The 20,660-nt window shown below is 39.3% G+C and overlaps 1 long non-coding RNA gene across 1 annotated transcript in view; it reads left to right on the forward strand.

Moving 5' to 3' along the window:
* Positions 1–4,994: 4,994 nt before the first annotated feature.
* Positions 4,995–20,660, forward strand: part of LOC128492349 (uncharacterized) — a 179,343-nt gene continuing 163,677 nt past the window's right edge. The window contains exon 1 of the long non-coding RNA XR_008354081.1: positions 4,995–5,048. This is a non-coding gene — a long non-coding RNA (uncharacterized LOC128492349). The remainder of the gene's footprint in view (positions 5,049–20,660) is intronic.

The raw sequence follows: 20,660 nt of genomic DNA on the forward strand, positions 1-20,660 counted from the left end.
AGATGCTCTTCTAGCCATCACAATTTGGCCCTTGTCAAAGTCGCTCAGATCCTTACGCTTGCCTATTTTTCCTGCTTCTAACACTTTGAGAACAAACTTGCTGCTTAGTATATCCCAGCCACTGACAGGTGCCATGATAACAAGATTGTGCTGTACATTATGAAGGTCCAACCCCAGTGAGCTTCTGCAGAAACAGCTTTGCTTTGTTAGTGTTTATACCCTTTAACCCCTTAACGACCAATGATGGGGGCCAGGCAGGTCAAGCACAAAGGTTCAGTGACCAATGACGTGCCTGGCACTTTCTTCGCTTAAACGGTGTTGCTGTAGTGCCTTGATGTCTTGCCAGGGTATCAAAATCCGCCACTTTGTTTTAAAAGAGATTAGGAGGCAATCAGCGATTATTGCATTGAAAGGGTTAAAATACCACCATTTGAAATACCCTGAGGTCTCTAGTTTTCAAAAATATATGGGGTAAATGATGGGGTAAATTGAAATGACCGGCTTCAAAGATGGCCCTATTAGGACATAGGGGCAGTAGGACTAGATGTTAAAGTTCCAAAATGTGCACTTCCCAAATGTGGCATTTTATGTCCCAAACAACCTGACAATCCCATACATGGTTGGTATCACTGTACTTGGGAGATGTTGTTTGACAGTGACATATACCAGGAGCGGTAAATTCATACCTGACATACTATTTGTGTGATAAAAAACACTAAATAAATTACTACCACAAAGTTTGACAAAGGTGGTAGTAGAATCAGTGCATGGAAAGGGTTAAAATAGCAGCATTTAAAATACCTTGGGGTGTCTAGTTTTCAGAAATATATAGTTTAATGGGCTAAATTGCATTGACCGGCTTTAAAGATACCCAAAATAGCACATGGGGCAGAATGACCAGATTTGGAAAAAAATAGCTTTGACATTGCAAAACGCTATTGTACTTATTGCCCAATAAGTTGAAGAAAAAAAACCAAAAAAAACATAAAAACATTGGGTATTTCTAAACTCACTAAACTCTAACTCTAAACACTAATCTAGCAGGTTTTTCATTAGTATTTTAAGATGATTAAAAGATTTTTCATATATTTTTTAATAGGAAATTAGATGATCAAAACAATAGGAGAAGAAAGCCCTACTTAAAAAACAATATATAACTTGTGTGGGTACACTACATGGGAGAGGAGAACATTAAAGCTAAACAGGAGCAAAAGTGTTAAAACAGAAAGGGTACATACAATAAAAAAACAGCCTGGTCGTTAAGAGGTTAAATATAGCGTGGCTTTTATTTTTGGTGGAAGATTATTGACCAGTCTACTGTTCCTGGGCCTTATTTTGTACCCTGTATACACTGCCCATACACCCATCTGCCTATTCACACATATATAAATTGCCCATGTACACATACACTCCAATTTCACACCTGGCCATGCACACATGTACAAATACCCTGCCAACACACACCACCTTTAATATTGATTGAATCGCGCCCTTCCGCTCTGACTCTACAGTGGTGGTTTTTATGGTGATAAGATCACAGCATTTTGCACCAGAAATGGTCTTAATATTTTAGCATATACATTTTTAAGTATTTACATTTTTACAATTTATATCTAAATTATCAAACACGCATACTCATCAGTCCAAATATTCTTCTCAGAGCAAAATGGTATTATTAAATGTTCAATGAAACAATAATAGCTCACCTTACATGTTACATTGGTGCTTTATGGTCAAGTTCTATTAATTAAATAAATTGGATAAAAATATAAGATCTGCCAACTTTAAAAGTGGTGTTTATTCTCAACATGGATCATTTTTAAGACTGATAAGACAAAAACAATGGAATGAACAAAGCATGGGCGTTCAAGAAGAACATGTAATGTAAATGTCACCCTACAATATCCTATATAAATTAAAGCATGTAACCTACTCTACCCTGGTGAATACCCGAAATAATGCAGAGAGAAAAAATCCCATGCTCTTTAATGTAACGTTCAGTGGCAGCTTTTCTTTTGTTTCACATGTTTTCTCTGTTGCTATGTCCAGCTGAGCTGTTTTAACCATTATTCTGCAAATGCAGAAATAGACTAATGAATGGTTTGTGTATTTTCAGTGTGGATTTTTTTGTTTGGCTGCTAATTGCTGACAGAAATAGTACCTTAATATTTGTGACCTTAAGAAACCTTACTGCTCCTGTCAATTAGCAATGTCCATTTTTGAGAATTTTAAGCCACTACATTTGTTTTCCTCGGTGAACCAAATCTTTAGAATATAAAGTTGTTTATTTGAGTAAGAGCATTTAAGAGCAATATAGTCATTATTTTTGCAACATATAAGGCTGTTTTGGGCACCATGATTACATATTTCTATAACAGCGGGAATTGCTTACTCACTCTTTGTACTAGAAATCTGATTGAAACTTTGGAGCTCAGTGCCAGAGGAAATGCTAAGCTAATACGTGTCTATTGCTTTGAAAATATATGAGTTCAGACTTAAACTTTGATTTTTTTTAAGTCACCTTATTTTTCTGTTTAATGTATTTTGATATGCTTTGAGGATGGTTCATAACTTGTTTGGTTGCAAAATATGCCTTGCCATTAAAATATTATAAAAATAAACAATATCTGCTATAACTAAATAAGCCCGTGTATTTCAAATGTTGAACCAAAATGTTGTCACAAGTTTATGAATAGTTTTGTGATGCTCATCCCATCAAGGCTGTGATGTCATATTATGCTAGTGCATTACTGTTCATATACGCTATATGGACACAAGTATTGGGACACCTGATCATTACAACAAAAGGGACTTTCATGACATTGCATTGAAAATACATAGTATTTGGTCCCCCTTTGCAGCTATAATAGCCACCACTCTTGTTTCAGTAGACATTTTTGCCCATTCATCCAGTAGATCATTTCTGAGGTCAGGCATTGATGTCGGACGAGAAGGCCTGTTTTTCAATCTCTGTTCAAGTTCATCCCAAAGGTGTTCAATGGAGTTGATGTCAGGACTCTTTGCAAGCCAGTCAAGTTCTTCCACACCAAGCTCATCCAACCATGTATTTATAGACAATTTGTGTGTTAGGTTTAATTTACCTTATCAGTGAAGAAAAAAGTGCAGTGGGATCTGTGTTTAATGCTAAATAGGAACTATATGGCTATATGGATTTATGATATGGTCCCTCCCATGTTCAGGGTTATAAGAGAAAGTGGACCGATATATCACTCATATCAGTGTTCTTTCTTTTTGTTGTATCCTATTTTCTATTTCTTCAAAGGAATACCTTGTGTTTTGCTCTTAAAACATAGATATAGTCACCCCTCGCTTTTCTCCTGTATTTTGTTTAAAACAAGCAGAAAGTGGTAGATAATTATTAGGTTCTTGCCACATTCCATCAAGCCAGTAATGGCATGCTCTCTGATACCAAACCTTTGCATTGCAGTAATGTGAAATGCTGTGTGTAGCTGCTGCTCTTTTATTTAATTAGACATTACTGTCATCCAAAGAAGGCTGTAGTTAATTATAATCTATGCAACTTTACCATTGCTTCCAGAGATTGTTAAGAAAAAAATCAAGGCTGGCTCTTTATTTTACATCTCCTCCTACAGCAAATGTTCTGTTTCAATAGCTATAAAAGAAAAGTTCCAATCTATCTTTTGGTGCCCATCTGTTTTATTACTCATAGATCTAGGAGTTAAAGGTTGGAGGGCTATGGGAAAATTGTGAAATAGAGGAAGGAAGCATACACCGGCATCTACAAAATTTTGAAAACTTTAATCAGCCATTCACATTTATTAAATTGGTCATTCAAAATTCACCAGAAATTATTTTAGGTGAAGGCTTGGGTGTGAACTAGAAAAAAAACATGCCATTTATTAAATTATAATATTAAGCAATATTAAAAAATAACAAATTTGGCATAAACCCCACATTTATATGTTCTGCATCATCAATCACTTGCAAACCAATTGGATTCAAATCCTTCACGCATTAAATATTCCAAACAGTAAAGTGACACATGTTGTGGCAATGATGGACATTAACTAAAATATTTCTGCATGTTTCTGTTGTTTCAAGGAGGAGGTTTTTACATGCTAGCATCGCTGCATGTTCATGATTGCCCACGTTTGTTAAAGCTGTTAATTTTCAAGTGAGCAGAGATCTTTGGTTCTGTTGGCTTAGTTCTCTAAGATGCAGGCCTGGCATTCTAGCACATGCCAGGTACCATGATAATCTACTGCTACCCTGCTCCTCAGTTCATGAATAGGCCCAACTCCAAGCTTTCCTTGTGTTGTGGGGCCTTGTGACCATGTGACGAGTCAGTACATGCTTCCGACAATGCATATATGTGTGTTTAGTGTAGCTTCGTATGCTGATTCAGATGTGAATGTGCCACTGTACCAAACACTTCGGTTCTGTCTGTTGACTTGTCTTGTTCCCTTACGGTACCAGACCAAGCTTGATTGTTGTGACATTTGTTGTGACATTTGGCTACCACCCTTAATACTAGTCCTCCTGTTTGACATGATCCTTGTTTCAGTTCTGACTGCCTCCAGCATGTTGTACTCGGCTATAAATGCCCCATCTCCCTGACAGGGTTCCAGTTTTCTATGCTGAATGTTTCTCATGGTCCATTCAAATCATCATGCCCTGGTGCTTTGTGCCTAGAAGAAAAACATGATCTACAAGGGAGCACATCACAGAGCTTTTTGTCAGAAGAGCTCATGGATTTGGTATATATATATATACATATACACATACATACACAGTATCTCACAAAAGTGAGTACACCCCTCACATTTTTGTAAATATTTTATTATATCTTTTCATGTGACAACACTGAAGAAATGACACTGCTACAATGTACGGAAGTGAGTGTACAGCCTGTAAATTAGCTGTCCCCTCAAAATAGCTCAACACACAGCCATTAATGTCTAAACATTGGCAACAAAAGTGAGTACACCCCTAAGTGGAAATGTCCAAATTGAGCTAAATTAGCCATTTCCCCTCCCTGGTGTCATGTGACTCGTTAGTGTTACAAGGTCTCAGGTGTGACTGGGGAGCAGGTGTGTTAAATTTGGTGTTATCACTGTCACACACTCTTATACTGGTCACTGGAAGTTCAATATGGCACCTCATGACAAAGAACTCTATTAGGATCTGAAAAAAAAGAATTGTTGCTCTATGTAAAGATGGCCTAGGCTATAAGAAGATAGCCAAGACAATGCACGTGCTCAGCATCATATCCAGAGGTTGTCTTTGGGACGTAGATGTATGAGTGCTGCCAGCATTGCTACAGAGGTTGAAGGAGTGGTGGGTCAGCCTGTCAGTGCCCAGACCATACGCACACTGCATCAAATGGGTCTGCATGGCTGTCGTCCCAGAAGGAAGCCACTTCTAAAGATGATGCACAAGAAAGCCTGCAAACAGTTTTCTGAAGACAAGCAGACTAAGGACATGGATTACTGGGACCATGCCCTGTGGTCTGATGAGACCAAGATAACCTTATTTGGTTCAGATGGTGTCAAGCTTGTGTGGCGGCAACCAGGTGAGAAGTACAAAGACAAGTGTGTCTTGCCTACAGTCAAGCATGGTGGTGGGCGTGTCATGGTCTGGGCCTACATGAGTGTTGCCGGCACTGGAGAGCTACAGTTCATTGAGGGAAACCATGTACTGTGACATACTGAAGCAGAGCATGATCCCCTCCCTTCGGAGACTGGGCCGCATGGCAGTATTCCAGTATGATAACAACCCCAAACACACCTCCAAGAAGACCACTGCCTTGCTAAAGAAGCTGAGGGTAAAGGTGATGAACTGACCAAGCATGTCTCCAGACCTAAACCCTATTGAACATCTGTGGGGCATCCTCAAACGGAAGGTTGGGGGGGGTGTGCAAGGTCTCTAACATCTACCAGCTACGTGATGTCGTCATGGAGGAGTAGAAGAGGACTCCAGTGGCAACCTGTGAAGCTCTGGTGAACTCCATGCCCAAGAGGGTTAAGGCAGTGCTGGAAAATAATGGTGGCCACACAAAATATTGACACTTTGGGCCCAATTTGGACATTTCCACATAGGGGTATACTCACTTTTGTTGCCAAGGTTTAGACATTAATGGCTGTGTGTTGAGTTATTTTGAGGGGACAGCAAATTTACACTGTTATCCAGGCTGTACACTCACTTCCTTACATTGTAGCAGAGTGTCATTTCTTCAGTGTTGTCACATGAAAATATATAATAAAATATTTACAAAAATGTGAAGGGTGTACTCACTTTTGAGGGGGGGGCAATTCTGCATTTTGTTTTAGTGTCACTGATTGCTTAGGTGCAACTTTCTGACAGAATGCCAAATACTGCCACATGGCTCCATGCAATACAAAAAAATTATAACATTTTAAAAAGTCTGTTAGGATCAAAAAGATACAAGCTTTCAGTGAATTAACTCACAATATTTTACATTGCCTTTAGGTAATTAAATCTACTGGCTATGAATTGTTAATTGGGTGCTAATTAGGGAAAACATATCCAGTGCTGTGGCCTTTTGGACAGACTAATCCATTCTAAAATATTACTCTGTATTCTGCCTCCAAGGATCAATCCAACTGTCTGTATTTTATTTATTCATTTACTGAATGTTGCAGAGTTGAATAAAGAACTAGGATAACTTAGATCATGCTTCATATAATTTGCTAGGAAAAGAGAAAGTATTATTATTTATTATTATTATTATTATAATTGTCAGTAATTATTTGTATATTGATACAGACCACCAAAGGTTTAGAAGATGAGGCGCTAAGAATTGTTTTACAGTATTTTAGAGGGTAGAAAAGGGGATAAATCACAAGGTAATTTATAGTCCCAAATCGTTGTCCCTCCCCATATACTTCTGGAGTATAGAGTTAGCCTTCGGGTCTCCCTTAAGTTGGATATATTGAGCAATGTTTGCTCACAAGAATGTGAGTGAATGATATATTGTGACAAGTACTTTTCTCACCCCTCATGCTCAATTTCATTTAGACTCTCTGGGTCTGTGGTCATCAGCACGACTAAAAAAATCTCAGTAGGTTAAATAGGGCTGAGCAGTGTTAATCAGGCATTAGATGAAGCTGCTGCAAGTATTAACCCTAGAAGCTGGAGAACAGTGCACCTGCCTTTAACTAATCTGGCCCCCAGTTACCCTGTCATATATCCCCCTCCCCAGCGCAACACTAAGGTGCGAAGAGACTACGGCAGAGGATCCGTCAATCCAAGAGAACGCCTGTAATAGCATAAGCGTTGCCATGGAGTAAATCAGACCGGTCCTGCACCATAAACTAAAATGGCTGCAAGGAAAAAATCCATCTCAGGATCCTGAGGTTCTTGTCCCTATTGGTGTGCATCCAGCGCTTGGTGACCAGGGTAAAGCGCCTACCCAGCAAATAATATCTAAGGGTCTTCATTGCCCACTTAATTGCCAAACACTACTTCAAACACAGCACTGCTCCCTAGGCAAAAACCTGCGGCTTAATGTGGATGTGCTTTTCCATCCACTTACTGCAAAAGCAGAGCCCTTAAACCCACCACAGAGGCATCTGTCAGCAAGAAGACTTCTTTCTCAAAGAGACATGTGCCATGAGTATAGGTTGCTTGCACAAAGCAGAACAAAGGTCCATGAAAGACTTCTCTGCATCACTATTCCACCGTACCATAGCTGGACCTCTTGCTTTGATAAGGTCTATGAGGGGAGAAACTCAAGTCGCAAAATGCGGTGTGAACCTTCTGCAATAGCCTACAATCCCCAGAAAGGCTCTAATCTGCTTCTTTCTAAAAGGCAGAGGCCAATTCTGGATGGCCCCTATCTTGTTAGCCAGAATATACCAGTGTTCCCAGGCAGTCCTTTCTAATGGACCCACTATATCCATACCAATCCGTTCAAAAGGAATATCAATAATGGGAAGAGGTATAAGAGGAGCCCTTAGATGTGACTTGGGAGATTCCAACTGACACTCTGGGCAGGAAGCACAGTATCTTTTCATTGCCTCGTAAAACCCCAGGTCAGTAAAAATGTCTCAGGATCCTATCCTGGGTTTTTTCCACTCCCAAGTGTCCTTCCTCGGTTGAGACCCAGTATAAACAATCATTCTTGAAAACAGAATAAGGGTCATTTTTTATTGTTCCCTCCACCCACACTCCATTCACTTCAACCACTTTGATTATTGCCATTTGTAACAAAGAATCATTGGCTCAGTCACTCCCAAGGTCACCATTACCATGATTCACACCATATAGGGCCTACAGATCAGAGTCGTTCTCATCTGGATGATTATCATTTGGGTTAAGATCAATCCTCTCATTTCCCTACTTCACTTGTCTCCAATCAGACTCTGTAACCTGAATAGCTACCCCTTTATGGGAGCATTTTCTTTGCTTGTTTACCAGAGCTTCAGCCAAAGCTTTGGTAAACCTATGCTTACTTTTCTTCCATTGTCTACTGGTCTTTCTGGACTTTAGTTGCTTTACAATCAAACTCAGATCAGAGAATGGAAACACTAGAGTAAACTCTGCAGTTTTCCCATCATCATCTGTGTAATCCTAATTCTCTGTGGACAGACCTGGTAGTAAAGTCTGAAACTCAGGGAAATCCCTACCTAACACCAAGTGATATGGTAAACTAGGGCCCACCATGGCAGTGGGATAGTGCACTGTATTGCCATGTACCCACAGCACACCCACAGTTTTATCTTTCTGCAGACTAACCTTCCTGAAACAAGTGTCAGAGTCCACTAGAGCTACTGTCTTTTATTATTCAGCTGGACTGACCTACAGAATGTCTGTGTATCCTTGTTATGAAGCGTTACACAAACCAGTTGGCAAAAGGTCTGTGGATCTTCTCCCAAAACACACTGATTTATTGCAGTCAATGCACAGTATGAGAACTTTCCTGGGCTCAGTCTCCCTCACAGGACCTCTGTTCTTAAAGTTTAGGCCTTACAAGGGCTTTCTCAATCTTGGGGTTGCAGCATCATCTAAGCAAGGGACTCACTGTCCCTCATTAGGGGATCCTCTTCGGTGGCTCGTCAAGGCTTTTGGCAGCCATACAAGTTCTGTAAACTGCTACTTGAGTAGCGTTGAGGTTTGAGCTCTTACGTTGGTTGCCACACCCATCCAAAATTGGGCCAAAATTTCAGCCTTTATTCAGGGGTAATTTGCGACCACATCTAGATCATGATCCAGATCAAGATCCTCATCTAGATCATGACAAGCTTTTTCCATTTTGCCAAGGAGGAAGGGAGCGATAATCCCTGCCCGCTGACTAGAAGGCCAGTCTTCGCGGATGGCTGTTCATTCAAATGGTAGGAGGTAGGACTCCACATCATCTTTTGGAGTCATTTTCTGTAGATAGTGGCTTGTCATTATTCTGGTCACTCCCTCTTCTTGGGTATTCATTCAGTCTAGCACTTCTTTGACCATGTTTTTGTGCTTCTTACAAAACCCCACTTTGTACAGCCAGGAGTCTGTTGCATTCATGTAGTGTGGCTACTGAGGCCACTGTCTTTTGGTCTTTTGTTATGTAGTTTTAACTTGTAACAGAGCCTTCAAAGTCTCCTCCATGTTCTATGGTTCCTGCACCTTAAGGCCGATTTGGTACACACGGCCGGTACAAGAGGACTATCCCACTTGAGGTACAGTTTACTTTTTCTTATACAATAATTAGCATTCTAAGGTTTCTACCACAAAAACCTTCAATGCAATGGAGCATTAGTGTGTCAGTTTACAGATCCTGGTACACTGGCCTTCCAAAATGGAACACTGAACATGATCTTCCACTTTTCAATGAACAATGGGGGCAAGGGAAAGCCCCTGACAAAAGTAATTAGTATGCCACAGATATTCTCTTCCTAGGCAAGTATCCCTGTAAGCAAAGTTCTTTAAAGTCAGTAAAGTCCCATGAACCGTGTCATGCTTCTCCGCAACTGGCTCACTTGAGTTGCTTCTGCATTGAGATAGTCTCTTTTTCAAGTAGGCTATTTTAAGTAGGAGTTAAAAAGAAACAGGAGTTCCCTTGGAGGAGTACAACTGGTGGAAAAAGCTTTATTTGGTTGCATTCAATTACTGTTTTGGGTGCTTTATTTTTGGTGTTTTTTTCTTGTGTGCTGCAGCTCAGTTAATTGAGGGGAGTGGTTACCTAGCTTCACCTGTGTGGGGTTATCTATATAAAGCCCCAAGTAACTCACAGAGCTTGCTCACTTGAGTTGCTTCTGCATTGAGATAGTCTCTTTTTCAAGTAGGCTATTTTAAGTAGGAGTTAAAAAGAAACAGGAGTTGGATAGAGAAACAGGGGTTCCACAAGGTACTGTATTTATACTGCTTTATATTTTTACTTTTAACTGTTTATTTTGACGGGTGTTCTTGTTTAACTGTAATTTTGTAGGTTCTCATTTATTTTATTTTTCTTATACTTGTTTTTTTTCTTAGACTTGATTATGAGTATGGTTATGGGAGTTAGCAAGATTGATGATCCCCACACTTATGCCCAGAACAAGGGAGTCCAAACTTGCAAGGCCACCTGTGTGATCTGACCACCTGATTGATCCTATCCCCTCCCCATCTCCCAATCCAAATAGTAGTGCTCTACAAAGAAGGTGTCTAAACCTGGACTATGTCCTGTGTGGTATCAAACAGAACACCTATCCCTTGGATGCAATGCTCTCCAGCAGTTCACCAGCCCATTTTGGTACAAAAGGGACCTAAAGCTTCAATTTTGTCTCTTATTGCAATTATTGTAATTATTGCTGTACTAAGCCTGAGAAAAATAACAGTCCCTGAGTTTCAGTACAGACATGCCTCAAAAATTGGTCTCCTGAATAAAAACTATAGAGGCGTGGGTGCCCCTATATTCCCTTAGGGCTCTTCTCTGGGACATCAAGACCCTTGGCATTATATGGGAATAGCACAATTCTAGCGCCTGTACAGCGTGGCCGTCAGATTAACACATCATCACTAGATTGAAGTTGTTCTTCACAATTGAACCAAAGATCTTTGAAACAAGTTTATTGAGTAAAAATCACAATCAGGGTTGTGGGTTGCCGAGCTGAAAGATGTCTGCATAAGCCTGAAATTCTTCCCTGTGACACTGCTTATTAAGCTTTAATCCGAGGATTCTAGTGAAGACCCTACTGATAACATTATAGTGAACCCTTGGAGAAGGCTGTTCAGGACACTATCATCTTAACAATATGTATTCTAACACTGAATAATGAAAATGTGTCGGGTAGCTTCCAGAAACTTTGAGTACACAATTTATTACAAATCATACAAATTGTAACTAATATAATCCTGAAAAAAGATTATTTAAAAAAAAATTAAAATAGATGAAACAGAATACTGTATTTTACATAAAATAATTAAATTCTAGATTAATGACCGATATTCATTTAATTCATTTTCATTATTTGCACACTCACAGCTAGAAGTTACACAGTTTACATTGTCAAGTTAAATGTTAATACTCTTTAAACTCTTCACCCATAAAATGCCCTGACAGACATCACAGGGTGTGTTCTTGCATATATTTGCATCATCACTTAGTAATATGCATAAAAGCTAGCACATGCATTAGTAAATGTCAGTCTGGTTTTTCAAGGCAATGCATTTTGATAGATGTTAAAGTGTCAAGAAACCATGTTTTAATTCAAATAAAATTTAACAGGACTTTTTTTGTGTGTATCTACTACAGCTACGGCATAAATAAAATTACCTTCTGAAAAGGGTCACTAACTATAAATAGGCAGCATAATTTGGGGGAATTTAAAAATAATTTATTCCATACAAGCATGGATGACTAAAGAAACCAAAAGGTGTTATAACTGCATGCTAGGGTGTGTTCTGTCAATATCTTTTATTTATGAATTAGTCCAATGTCCAAGTGGAAAGTTACATGTGCCAAAACTGGATAAATTGTGTAGCTTTGGGACACAATGATCCCTGCCAAAGTTAATGTAAAGTTTGGAGGCAACTCACCAAAAATTAAATTGTTTAGCAACTGGCAGAGATGCAAGGTCACCTAATGCCTCCATTATGTGTTTTAACATATATATGACCATGCCTGAGAACTCTCTGGGATGAAACCACACCTGGGATCTCTCTGGGTCTCCGGGGGACTGCCACTGATGTCAGCAGAATTCCCACCCACAGCCCGAAAAGGGGGGCTCTGGGTAGCTGGAGCCTGAATGTTTCCACGCAAGCATATAACCACTGGGTTGTCTATTGTAACAAAACCATCGTACAATAGGTACTTGCTTAAGAACACAGCCAACTAGAACAGAAATAATGAAACAGCTGAGTGATTATAGTTAGGGGTCAGGGGATAACATAATGATTAGCGTTGGGGTACAGTTAGTAGATAGTGAAAGTGTTAGGTACTGTTAGATATGCATAGTGTATAGTGTTGATGATCATATTGGGTTACTGGGTAACCCTAAATGGGCTTTTCAAATATCTTTTTAAATGTAGCCTATCCAACAGGACAGGGATGGAGATAGGCAGGGATTAGGCTCTGTGCCCCTTGAAAGGGTGTTTTGTTTATATTTAACATCCTTATATTTAAACCTGTTCCCATAGGGCTTTTTATTTTAACCCTCACCCCCATTAGCGGGGGATGGAGGGAGAGGATATAAAGGGGCAAATACACTCAAGGGTCATTTAATTACCCTTGCCTCACTGCACATAGGGAGGGGGCACATTTGTCATGCCTCCCTTTGGTTAATACAAGGTCTTGGGGTTATTTCATCATTGATGTTTTTATTTAATTACTTTTGAACTATATTTTAATGTAGGAGGGGTACACGTGAGAACATGCTCTTAAATGGCATAAAGAATCAGCATAACCAAAATCATTAAATGTGATTTATTAAAACAATGTGTGTCACACATCAACATATTTTAGTGTGCACTTTTGCAATTATTTAAATGGTTTAACACATTTATATAAATCCATTCAATGAACTTCAATCCACCCCTTTATAGACATTGGGTAGGCAAAGCATTGCTCGTAAACACTGCAGGTACCTCTGGAAGTGTAAGGGTTTTAAATAAGTGGTGAGTGATTATATGTGACAAAGTAACTAGTTACAACCACAGTCCTCATCTTTTTCCATGTAAAGGCGGATTCTGCCTACCATAGCCTTTTTTTCAGAGCATGCTCAAAAGCATATTATAAATAGGCCCATTGTACAACCAATATGTGTTTGATATAGAAAAGAATTGACAACAAAGAGAAACCAGGACAAAGTTTGATTAAATATGCCCAGGTAAGAGAGAAGCACCAGCTGCAGCTCTGAGATACCAGCCAGGCTGTGTAAAACACTCCTATTATGTATGTGGAAGGAAGAAGATGACAGAAGTGTTGATTTATTATGGGGCTCCTAGTTAAACAACCCATTCTTTACTGAAAGACTTTACGAAAAGACTCTTTAGCAGATTCGCATCCATTAATTTTCATACTTGTTCCAAGTCTCTGAACAGAATAAGACCCAAAAGAAATTACCCGTTGACAAATGTTTGTTTAACACTTTTATGTGTTTTTTTCCACTAAATGTTGAATAGTATAAATTATATGTATATATAAAATAGGCCCAGTCATATATATGTGTGGATATATATATATATATATATATATATATATATAATATATAATATATAATTGAAAATGTGCACACTAAACTATGTCAATCTGTGACATGCATTGTTTTAAAATAATAATTATACTGATATGGAGATGCTCTGACCCAGTCGTCTAGCCATCACAATTTGGCCCTTGTTAAAGTCACTCAGATCCTTATGCTTGCCCATTTTTCCTACTTCTAACTCATCAGCTTTGTGGATTAAATGTTCACTTACTGCCTAATATATCCCACCCACTGACAGGTGCCATATTTTTATGGCTCATTGGTGTATATATAGTCAGTGCCCTCCACTCATATTAGCAGCCTTGATAGATACAAACTAAAACAGCTATGAAAAATGATCTATATTATTTAACCTTTTGAGCTTTTCTCTAAAAAGTACACAAACTCTACTTTCAATGATATCAAACAATTGCAAACACAACACAGGTTTATCCAAAAAAATAAAAAAAATAAAAATATTTGTGGGGCACAATTATAGGCCGTCTGATGGAGCTGCAGCTCCAGGCACCTACCTGAAAATAGGCCGGACTGACTGGGCCTATACGTGACCGAAGCAGCCACCAGGGCCGTCTTTAATGCAGTGCAAAAGGGGCAGCTGCCAGGGGGTCGCAAGTGCAAATGGGCCCGCCACTCTAGGAGGCCTGGGCGACCTCTGCAATAATTTCCGCAGCGGCCCGCTATTTACCTGCGCGTTGCTAGCACGCTGTGTGAGCAATGTCTCTTGCTTTGCCAAGGGGATGCTGGAACCTGAGAATCTGTGAAAGAATGAATGAATATTTGTGATTGACTATATGTATATAAGTATCTGAATGAGAGAATGAATGAGTATCTGTGAATGAATATCTGAATAAGTGAATAAATATCTGTGAATGAATATCTGTGAATGAGTGAATGAATATCTGTGAATGAGTATTTGGATGAGTGAATGAGTATTTGTGAATGAGTGAATGAATATGTGTATGATAACATGGATGTGTGGGGGGGGCATGGCACAGGGAGGCTGTTTGGTGGGGGCAAAGATGCCACAGTCAGGCTGTTTTGGGGCAAAGATGCCACAGGCAGGCTGTTTTAGGGGAAAGATGCCACAAGCAGTCTGTTTTGAGAGCAAAGATGCCACAGGCAGGCTGTTTGGGGGCAAAGATGCTATAGGGAGGCTGTTTGGGGGCAAATATGGTAAGTCCTATGCTTCTAATCTGGGTACCAGGGCTGATTTGATACTAAACAGGGGGCTTGCTGAGTGGCATAAATACAGAATGTGGGGCTGGCTGGGGGCAATACGCAAGGGTGTGGGGGCGATACACAAGGGTTGTCGGTGTGGCAGAGCCTGTCCTGGTGTGTCTAGGTGTCGGTGTGGCAGAGCCTGTCCTGGTGTATGTGACGGTGTAGCAGAGCCTGCCCTGGTGTGTGTGTGTGTCTGGGTGTCAGTGTGGCAGAGCCTGTCCTGGTGTATATGTTTGGGTGTCTGTGTGGCAGAGGCTATCCCGGTGTGTGTGTTTGGGTGTCTGTGTGGACCACTAAAATCCTCAGCACCAGGTCCATGATGCTCTTAATCCCCCCCCTGCTTCCGCTACTCCACCATAGAAGCCCTAGAGGAACTGCCAGGCAGCGGCAGAGGTTGTATGCCTGCATCGCAGAGGTGTTCACCAGCTTCCGATGAACGTCTGCCAGACAGCCTCCGCTGCTACCCAGCACTTCCGCTGGGGCTTCTATGATGGAGTGCCAGCGTGAGATGACCTTCCGGTGCTCAGTCATGTAGGTGACGTTGGATTGTAGTTTTGGGAACTAACCTCACAACGCAACTAACTTCTGCAATTCTTTAGCTGTGACCCTTGGCCACATGGACCATCCTCATCACAGTGCGTTGAGAAAATAGAGACGCAGGTCCACTTTCAGGTTGATTTATAACATATCATATGACCCAAAAATATCAATATATACATCAAATATATCTTTATATATATATGGGAATATACATCAAATATATCTTTCTCATATTAAATCATAGCGGTGCCAATAATTGTTGCACACATCACTTTTTTAAAAAAATAAACCTTTGTAGTGTTTGCAACTGTTTGATATCAATGAGAGCAGAAAGATCCAAAAATTAAACAATATACATTTTCACAATCTTTTCTGCTCATATTTACCAAGGGTGCCATATAGTGTACTATATATATATATATATATATATATATATATATATATATATATATATTATATATATATATATATTATATATATTCTCAACTTAACCAAAAACAAAGACTCTTTCAGTTGTTCGTAGAAAACCTAACATAAACAAACATGTTTATATGATTCCTGTGTAACACCCAATGAAAAATAAATAAAAGATGAGAACAAAGAAATAAACTTGAGAGAGAAAGCAAAATGTTGTTATACCCCTAAAGACAAGGCAGGAAGACAGTACAAACTCAGGTCTATGATTAGATTTAAGACCACAAACTTCCATTCCAGTGTTAATATTATTATCTACCCCTTCCTAACTTCAAATGAGTCAATTAATATGTTGAAGTTTGATAATTGTATTACTTCTCTGCAGAATCAGGGCAGTGGAGTGCTATTTGTTCACACCAAATTACCACCCAGATTTCGCCTATTCCCTGTACATTCTCAGTCAATAGTAGTTACGCATCTATGCACTACTAACTCTGTGTCTTTATCTTAGACACCTAGTTCCTAGTTCTGCCTCCTATAAGGTGCAGGAGAATTGGAGCTCTAATAGTGCAGCCATTGGAAGTTTCCAGGTATATATGTCTTTGTAATTGATCCTTCAGCCAGCCAATTTTGCAAAGATTAAAGACGAGTTAATTGCTATTCAAAATGCAACATTTTATCAACCATTACTATTTAGGCAAGTAAATAATAATAACGATTCTATGAAATAAATGTAAATAAGTCTAGACCATACTGTTATCCTGCAGGCAGTCAGGCATTTTAATTAACAAATGACAACATGTATTCCTCTTCAACCTGGTAGCCACATGTTTTTAAACATATAAACTATAGTTGCACCAGACACCTTTAAATATGAAGCTACATTTAGAAGTTATTTAATCTTTAAAATAGTGATGATAATTTTTCAATCTTTGCTCCAGAAACTTTTTTGACATAACACAAAACAGTACAGACATTTGCAATTATTTATTTTATGTATGTGAACTAGAAGAATTTTTAACAATATTTTTTTTGTTATTCCATCTGATTTCTGTTAACATAAATATATATTTTCACATTTTGTGAAGGCTGAAAACAGTAATTTACTAGTATCCAAAAAAAGTATAAAAACAAAGCAAGGTGGAACACAAAATTACAACACAATATAAAATGTAGTCAATATAGTATTGATTTCCTACAGGTATTATAATACAACGGGCAAAGTTCCCCATCCACATGCTGGGTTTTTGTAATAGAAATTTCCTGTACGGCTTTACGCGTATCTAAATAGTTAACGTTTGCCACATAAGAGTACAGGTAGAGGGAATGAGGCAAGAGCACGGATGAGATGGACGAGTGGTACACAAAAGGAAATGCAATTTATTTACGAACAATAACCGAGTAGCAGAACAGCTCTGAACAAGATAAGAGCCGTAACTAAAAAAAGTCATTGTGCTCCAAGAGATAACAAACTATTTACTCTGTCCAGCGGGGGAATGTTTAGTGTGGCTTAGAAGAACACTCATTCTGCAATATTCTCAAACTGATAAAGCCTAGAGAGCCCCAAAACTTTTATTATTATGATTATTACTACAACAATTTGTATTATGTTTGTTATTCATAACATAGCAAGTCACAGTTGGGTTCCAACTCGGCGGTAGCTATATACAGATAGTACAGCAGTAATCACTGGCTTTTCAAAATAAGCACAGCGCTTCTCTGACCTGCTGATTCATTTGTGAGGGATCCTGACCGCTGCAGTTTTAATACCTTGCATTTTCCTTTAACAGTGGTGGAGGGACACGTTTGCCAAAACCACCCCCTTCAAAGAGTAATTGGTAAGCCAAAAAGACTTGTGGTGCAGTTCTCAAACACATGCATACATTCAGCAGTAAATAAAGAAATTACATTTCTTGAAGAACAAAACACATTGTCTGTGCACCAAGTACATTTTTTTAAATAATGTAATGCAGCATTAGAATAAAAAATATTTTACACACTACTCTAATAACTCTTATTACTTTCCTCAGTAGGAGGTAGTCGCTCCTGCCTGACACCTCAACCACACCTCGGATGCCTCAGACAAGAACCTATGTATAGACAAGAACCTATGTAGAAACCTCCTGGATCTTACTGGATATTGAGCCTTTGTGTGTGATTAATAAAATGTTCTACCAAACGCTATCTTTGAGCGGGATTGCTAAGTCAATTGCCAAGGAATTGATTTCTGCATGAAGCTTGGCCCACAGGGATCCACTCATGAAATGGTTTTAGCTCAGCCGAGTTTAATACATGTCTCAAGTGTAAGAAACCCTCCTCTGATGGGGTAAAGTCCCTTAGGGTTAGTGTTACTCCAACTCCAGGGATAACATGTGGGTTTTGTGATAATGAATGTAAGAAACTTGGGGACATTTCCTGTTCCTGTATGCTTGTGCCCCTGTCCACAAAGCAAGGTCCATAAAGACAATTTTGAATAGTTTGGTGTGGAGGAACCCATGTGGCCTGGCCAAAAGCTTGACCTTAACCCCACTGAGCAGCTTTGGGATGAATTGGAACACTCACTGTATTTAGATGTAGAAAAACATGAAAGTAACATGAAAGTGGGTGTCAGGATCTCATTAACAGCTTTGTTAAATGTTTATTTGACCTCCCTTTGCATCACCGCATCCTAAAACCACCCAATCTGCTTATGCACAAACAACATATATTTGCCCAAAAGTATAAATCATAGACTGAACAAACCTGTGTCCAACAATTATGCTTACACAGTTTAGATTTTAGCAGGATAATTTATTTGTATCCATCAGTAAATATTCACATTCTATTAGATGCTGATGATTCCAATTAAATGTAATGATTTTATTTAAATGATAGAGACCTATGGATGAAAAAACAGTAATTATGCTTCTGACACACATACATGATATTGAACAGATTCTCAACGTGATGACTTTATTCCATGTTATCATGCCAATTATTTGACATTTTAAGGTACTTATAGGGAAACTTACACATTTGTTCTTAATAGTATCAGATTAACATTTGTTTAAATAAATTGGGCTGTTTTCTTTAAAACAGTCCTAATCTTTGTCTAATATAATGTCCTCAAGCAGCTGCTTATCAGCTATTTGTATGTATTTTATCTCTTTTATCTTAGCCCAAATAGAGTATTGAGTCCTTATCATGCAGCCTGTGATAAATGACAGAATGCCTCAGTGTTAATCACCCTGCCTGACACTTTAGAAAAATCATCTAAAATATCAAATGACTAACAACAATGGCAGTCTCCAGATCTACAGACACGGGAGGTTTATTAGAACAAATGAGAGATAAAGCTAGGCTTTTGTCAATGTTAGCTTATATTTGACGTAGTGTTGGTCCAAGCAATATGTGACTATATAGCGTGACAAAATCCTCAATATTTATGCTTCAGATAGGTGCTTCTAAATCAGGGATGAGGAACGTCCAGCCCGCGGGTCATATAAGGCACACAAAACAATTTGGTCTGGCCGCAAAAGGGGCAGCAACTGAGGTCTCACGGGTCGCAACTGTGACTGGGCCCTCTGCTCTAGGAGATGATAACTTCTAGGTCACGATCACTTAGGCCCGCTGCTTACCTTTGCCTTGCTCACACACTGTGCGAGCAACATCTCTTGTACCACCAAGGGGATGCTGGAACCAAGCGGAGTCTTGTTAGGTTACATCACATGACCCTGATGTGTTCCTGCTTCTCCTAGGTGGTAAAACAGGTTGTTAGCAAGCAAGCAACACAGACGGAAGCAGCAGGTCCCTGCAGAAGTCTGTGAGCAGCACAGAGAGATCTGCAGTTCAGAGTGAATGAATCAGTATCTGAATGAGGGAATATTTGTGAATGAGTATATGTGAATGAGTATCTGTGGATGGTAGAATTATTGAGTATCTGTAAATCAGTGAATGTGTATCTGAATGAAGGAATATTTGTGAATGAGTATATGTGAATGAGTATCTGTGGATAAAGGGAATTAATATTTGTGAATTAGTAAATTAATGAGTATGTGTTTGACAGCATGGATGTGTAAGTGGGGGAAGCATGGTGCAGAGAGGCTGTTTGAGACAGGGGGGTCTTCTGAGGCAAAGATGTCACAAGGAGCCTGTTTGGGGGCAAATATGGCAAGTCCTATGCTTCCAGTTTGGGTGCTAGGCAGGTCCAGTGGATGCAATCTGGGTGCCAGGGCTGACATGATACTAGATGGGTAGCAAGAATACACAATGTGGGGCTGGCTGGGCGCAAAACACAAGGGTTTTGGGGTATTCATGCACAAGGTGGTGCTGACTGTGCATGATGGAGCTGGCTGGTCCCCCACTCCTGTTCTAAGTAGTATCTGCTGGGTGTTTGCTGATTCCTTGTTTTATGGAATTACGGTATACAGCACTGTGTTTTATGCTCAAGGAGAAAACTGGAACTCACTTTCAACTATGGAATAAAATATTAACATTTAATATAAAATAACATGATTATTTTGTATTACATTTGGCATTGTGTTTATTAAATCAGAAATGCATGTTGTAAGGATTAGAAATATACTTGTTGAAGGCTGAAATGTATTTCTATGTATTTCTAAACCCCCCCCCCAAATAACAGCACTCCAAAATCAACACTTGCTTCATACATTTGATGTGTTGAGTGAGTAGTTCTGTTGTATATGAAGAGGCATTTGGCCTTGTGGTAAAGGAATCTGAGCTGTAATCACAAGGTCCTCCTTGATTCTTGCCTCTGGCAATAAAAAGTAAAGCCTATATATGAAAGAGAGAGATCTTGCCCTTAATTATTTCTGC

The sequence above is a fragment of the Spea bombifrons genome, chromosome 4 (genome assembly GCF_027358695.1).
Source record: "Spea bombifrons isolate aSpeBom1 chromosome 4, aSpeBom1.2.pri, whole genome shotgun sequence".
NCBI lineage: Eukaryota > Metazoa > Chordata > Amphibia > Anura > Pelobatidae > Spea > Spea bombifrons.